At 38.7% G+C, this 6430-nt stretch overlaps 1 pseudogene; it reads right to left on the reverse strand.

Moving 5' to 3' along the window:
- Positions 1-340: 340 nt before the first annotated feature.
- Positions 341-4457, reverse strand: LOC131056084 (putative multidrug resistance protein; annotated as a pseudogene).
- Between the last annotated feature and the right edge of the window lie 1973 nt (positions 4458-6430).

The raw sequence follows: 6430 nt of genomic DNA on the forward strand, positions 1-6430 counted from the left end.
CACAACTAAAAGGAGGTTTGCTTTAACTTAGAAAGATCTAATTTGACTGGAAAGATAATTTCCAATTGACCGTCTTAACTAAAATGTTTAGCTAGCCCACCTTTCAGTACAACTGAAAATGTGTTTTTCTTTTGAAATTAGACTGTTTTTCAGACAATATAAATAAAGAACTTGTTTTGTCTATGTTTAGAAAATTTCACCAGAGTAACAATAATGTTGAAGAACTATTTGATATTTCTATTACTAAAAATTTCTTTTGAACATCTGGAAAACGACGGGGATTAATGCTGGTTGTTGTTATTGGATAATAAAGCTTATTAAACTCAAGTGTATTGTTTAATATTAAGATGCTGTATATCCCTTGATATAATATGATAACAAAAACAAACATAAACGTCATGTGCCTTGCCCCTGCTGCCAATGACATATACAAGCTTAGTGGCTGAGCACATCTGCCATCTGCGGCAGCACATATTGGAGGACTGGGCTGGTAAATTTTCTTTGCAAATCATTATAAAAAGTTAGTGCATAGAATAATTGAAAACAATACCATCACCACAAAGCTTCTCTTTTTGGGTGGCTCTGAACACCACTGCACAGTTGCAATCTGAATAGATTCGGACAATCTGTAGTGTTGCAAGCAACAAAAACCAATTTCAAGACGATCCGGGATTAGTGTGTTCTTGAAGCTTGATAAGTCTAAAGTACTCACTGTTTTCACCTTTACTGATCAACACAGGATGACTGCCCTGCTCAATAACCTTTCCATCCTTAATAACTGCTATGTAGTCAGAGTTTTGGATTGCACTCAATCTATGAGCTATTACTATTCTTGTTCTTCCCCCCATAACTCGATCTAGAGCTTCCTGAACCACTTTTTCTTATTGAACATCCAATGCACTAGTTGCCTCGTCCAGAAGTAAGATACTTGGATTTTTTATTAGTGCCCTTGCTATGGCTATCCTTTGCTTCTGCCCACCAGACAGCTGCAGCCCTCTATCACCTGTATTTGTATCATATCCATTCTCCAAATGACTGAAACAATATTAATAGCAATACATCTGTTTGCGAAAAAGAAAAATTATGCTCAAGTAAAAGTATTTTACTCACCATATAAATCCATGGGCATTAGTAGCCGCCGCGGCCTCAATCACCTCTGCATCGGTTGCATCTTCCTTACCATACAGAATGTTATCTCTAATACTCCCTGCAAACAAAGTTGGCTCTTGCCCTACCAGACCTATAAAACGTCTCAAGTACATCAAATTGAATGCTTTAATGTCTTGATTATCTATTAAAACCAGTCCCTTGATAGGATCATAGAATCTGTCCAAGAGCCCAATAATGGTGGACTTTCCACACCCGCTTTTACCAACCAGAGCCACACCGCTTCCTGCTTTGATTTCAAGGCAAAAATCTCTCAATACAACAATACTGGGACGAGCAAGATAAGAAAATTCTACATTTCTTAATTCAATATTGCCATCAACTTTATCTGGCTTAAGTCCTCCAATATCTTCTGGATTTATGGAACTATTTCTTTTCAACATGACAAAAACAGATTTCACAGCATCCGCACCCTTGGCTATGTCTGAAGTCATGCTTCCAGCATCTGCTATAATCCGCCCAATTCTTCCCATGATTGTCATGCAGGTAAACAATGCATGAAAATTTAAATATCCTTGTTGTCTAAGCTTACCTCCATACCAAAATCCTAAAGCTGCTTGAGATGTATGGATAAATTCGCATGTTCCAAGAATCAATCCTGCATACCATGATTGTATCTTGATCTCGTTGTGGGGCTCTTCTTGTGTGGATTCAAAGAGCTGGAGAATTTTTCCCTCACCACAAAAAGCTGCAATGGTTCTATGGTTTACAACGCATTCTGTGGCCACTTGGCTGGTTTGATTTTGGGCCTTGAGGGACTTCCTTGAAAGATGCTTGAGTAGAACCCTTTTCGTGTAGTAGCAGTAGATCTGTACAGGTTGTATGGCAATTAATACAATGGCAAAACGCCAGGAAACAACTAGTGAAACAGTGCAGGCTATAATCGCTGCTGATAGACTTTCCACCACAAGTGACAGGCGATCTCCCACCAAGGATCTCATCTGCATAACAATAGAAGAATTCAATCAGGATTACTATATTTTTCCTATCTGTAAAGATTCTATTTTCTATTTTAATTTATTAATGCAATACTTGCCATAGTAGCTTCCTTTGATAGCTTGGAACAAACAGCTCCACTTGAATTTTCTTTCATATCAAACCATCCAACTTCGAAGGTTAATATTTTTGACAGCATTTTCAGAATTACCCTTCTGTTTAAGAACTCTCCCATGACTGCGAAGTTATAATGTTCAATCACATTTGCCAGGAAGGACCACACTGTCAATGCCACAAAAACAACGGAGTAACTTCTTATTTTGTCCCTTATTTCATCGTGATTGTCCAGAAATAGGACTGATATCATACTTGACACAACAATGGAATAAGTTGGATTCAAGGCCCCGTATCCAATAGCACCAAGACACCCCAGTGCAGCATTCTTCCATTCTGGAGAATTCATTGCAAATATTAGGCAAAAGGATGGAGTTGGAGTTTTATTTGAAAATTTGACTTTTTCTTCAGAAAAAGAACTCCCATGTTCATCCAAAATATCTGATACGTTCTCAAGGTCCCAGCTGCCTGCTCTTAAAATTGGTTCAGATGTATTGTTGACAACTGTTTGTATTTTGACCATTTGCTGCTGTAATTGAATGAGAACTGCGTACTTGCCATTTGGATTTTGGATGAGCTCTAGGTGACCGCCCGACTCAACAACACAAACATCTTGCACTACTGCAATTTTATCTGCAGCTTTCACTGTAGAGAGATGATGTGCCACGACAATAGTCGTACGTCCCGTAGAAGCTTTATCAAGAGCATCCTGGACAATGTGCTCTGATTCTGCATCCAGAGCACTAGTGGCTTCATCCAACAAGAAGATTGGAGGGTTTTTCAGCATTGTCCGAGCAATGGCTATCCGCTGCTTTTGCCCTCCAGACATCTGGATGCCCCGTTGTCCTACCTGCAATGTGAAGCAAAATTATCAACTGTATGAACTTATTTCATAAGAACAATGGAAGTTTAAAAATATTTTTTCTTTGAAAAGAGGAATATTAATGGATATTTGTTAGCTGAAATAGGTAATCTGTGCTTCTAGGATGGAGAAAAGTAATTAGGGAATCGCGAAAAGATGAATTAAGGAATTAAACAATAGCTGTCGAAGATTTAGTGAAAATAAATTTAATAGAAAACCCATGGAAAATACCCTAATTAAAATTTCTATGCATAGAAAACCCATGGAAAATACACTGAATAAAATTTCTTTGCAGAAGCACTCTGAGGTTAGATAAGCTGGAAGGACAGAACCCTACGAATAGAAATGGAAGAATTGAGGAGTCAGTCAAAAGTAAAGGAGGAGAACCAGGCAAGAAATGGAACAACTACACTCTGTTGAACTTCATGATATTTTAGAATATACAATTCTGAAGGTAATTTAAATAATTATAATGGGCAAAATACTAATTTTCTGTCTTAAAGATCCTACATGGTTTCCCATAGCTTTTCGTTGCATTTCATCTCTATAATGAAACTTTATTTTAAACACCTAAAAAATTACCTGTGTATCGTATCCTACTGGTAGTTGAGTGATAAAGTGGTGGGCATTGGCAGACATTGCAGCAGTGGTGATTTCAACCATGGCGGCATTCTGTTTCCCAAACAATATATTCTCTCGAATAGAGGTAGCAAACAGGGTTGGCTCTTGACTGACTAGACCGATTTGGCTGCGCAGCCATTTCAGTTTCAAGTCTTGAATGTTCACTCCGTCGAGAAGAATCTCCCCTGCAGTTGGATCATAGAAACATTCTAATAACAAAATTGCTGTGGATTTTCCTGATCCGCTTGCCCCAACCAGAGCCATAGTTTGTCCAGCAGGAACAATTAGGGAGAAATTCTAAATATCTGAGTGTCTGGTTGAGAAGGATATGTGAATTGTACATTTCTAAATTGGATTTCGCCATATACCTTTTCCAATATATTCCCTGCTTCCTCTGCTTGATCGATCTCTGGTACTCTATCGATCATTTCAGAGATGTGAAATGCAGCAATGGCTGCCTCTGAGAAGTACTTCAGATTGGGAAGTACCATCCCCAAAGCCCTGTAAACCAAATCAACAATTTCAAAACAAGAAACTCAAATATATTCAACACAAATGTTTTGGGAAAAAATAGATACATACATTCCACCATGAGTTATAAGCAGGCCGATTGCCAGGATTCTTCCTGGTGATACAGCATGAGATATGACTAAGCTGCTCCCATGCCATGACATAAAAGCCCATATAACAAAAGTTAATCCATTACTCCCAATAGCCAAGCCTTTCGCTAAACCTTGCTTAAGACCTTGCTTTACAATTGTATCGAGCACAGATGAATATTTATTGATTAAACTATGCTCTCCCACGAATGAATACACAGTCCTAATGGAGGAAAGTGCTTGCTCTACAATTGTAGCGGCCCTGTTATTTTGTGCATGCGTATCCCTACCCAGTCTCATCAGAATCTTACCATAAACGAATCCCGGTGTGATCAGTAATGTGACCAATGGAAAGGTCACTAAAGTCAACTTCCATGACAAGTAAAAGCTAACAGCGTAGGAACCAATAAAATTTGTCACATTCTTGATAAAAAAGGGAACCTGCAAAGGAAATAGTGGTCACATCAGCATAAAAAATGTGTGGAAATAAGCATTAGAGAAACAGGGTGCTATGAGTTTATAAAGTTTTATGTGAATAAACAAGAAATGCTTGTAACATCTATGTAGCCCAGACTTGAGAACCTTTTCAGTGAGGACGTCTTGGATTAGAAGAGTATCATTGGTAACAACATTAACCACCTCGGCCGTGTCTGTGCCTTGTGTGTCGTAATATTGGGCATCTTGTCTCAGCACAGCTCTTAAATATTTTCTTCTCAGTCGAGACGCCTGCCTTTCACCACTCCTAGTCCAGAAGAAAGCCTCTGAAAAGCAGCACAGCCAATGCTCTTAATTTCACTGACCAACACTAGAGTTTAAACACTTGAATTCTATCAAATTATAGACAGAATTAGCACCTATGAATGCTGCAATCCATATTGCAGCAGCCACAGCAAAGATGATTATAATCTAGCCACTAATGCTAAAAAGGTAGAAGCAGTCAAATTCTATGATGCCTAACATTTACCATGTTAATTTTGGTGATAAATTCACCATTTTCCTGAGATGGACTATAACCTAGAGTATTGGATAGTCCACTCCATATAAACCATGTAGCAGGGACAGATAATCCGTTTCCAATGGAACCTAAAGTTCCCAATGTCATTGTCAGCATATCAATATAATCTGCATATTTGAAAACTTTCCAGATGGCCATTTTCCGAGCTGGTAAATCATTTGAACGGCTATTTCTGTTTAGAGCACCTCTAGCCATGATTTTAACAAACAAACAATGCCAAATTCCTTTTGAGTCGGGAATTCTAGCCAACACATATAACAGCTATGACTAGGAGATCAGATTCCCTTTAACATGGATTATCAACCTCAATGTTTCACCTCCATCCTGGATAGCTTCCGTGTTGAAACTGAATTAGAAAACAGAGCTCCATATTCACGCCAGAAACACAAACATTGTTTAATGCAATCGTATCACAAAGTTGAAGATATAAAAAGAAATCATGTAACCCGTGGCAATATACATTTTTGAAGAATTTGTGGATTAAATATACATGTTATTGTCCTAGAAACATGTTATCGAAAGCCCAGCTGGTGAAGCATTTTAGACATCTTAAACAGCCTGGATCTCTATGAGGCAAAACATATTTATAGAGAAGCAAACACAGAGGCGGACGCTCTATCAAAAGCGCAGCTTTAGGAACCTCTATTCACTGGTGGTCACAGGGATTTTAGTGTCCTGCTATGTTAGTTTTCCCTAGCTAATATGATTGATCAAAAAAGGTTGACACTTAGCTCGCCAGTAGAATGAAGGAATACAAATTTAAAATTCAAAAATTCAAAATCCAATCCTTCGTTTGGCGGTGAACTCCAACGGTTGTTTTCTTCCAAACTAACCACTCCTCTACACTGGGTTGCAAGGTGGGTCCGATAAGTTGACTAGACTAACCGGCATCATTAATACCGGTCCATCGAAAGCCCAGCTGGTGAAGCGTCGCCTCTCTGTCCTTGCATGAGCTGTCCGCAGGGTAATCTTTCCATCCGCTTTCCTAGGGATTCGGTTTGATATGAACATTTATTATCCGCCACCTTTGCGTGAGGTTTAATTGCTCGCGCTTTCCCATTTTCACTCGTTGAGTTATGCTCCTGGCTTTCTGAAGAAAATCATTCTTGCTTTCTT

The sequence above is a fragment of the Cryptomeria japonica genome, chromosome 2 (genome assembly GCF_030272615.1).
Source record: "Cryptomeria japonica chromosome 2, Sugi_1.0, whole genome shotgun sequence".
Taxonomy (NCBI): domain Eukaryota; kingdom Viridiplantae; phylum Streptophyta; class Pinopsida; order Cupressales; family Cupressaceae; genus Cryptomeria; species Cryptomeria japonica.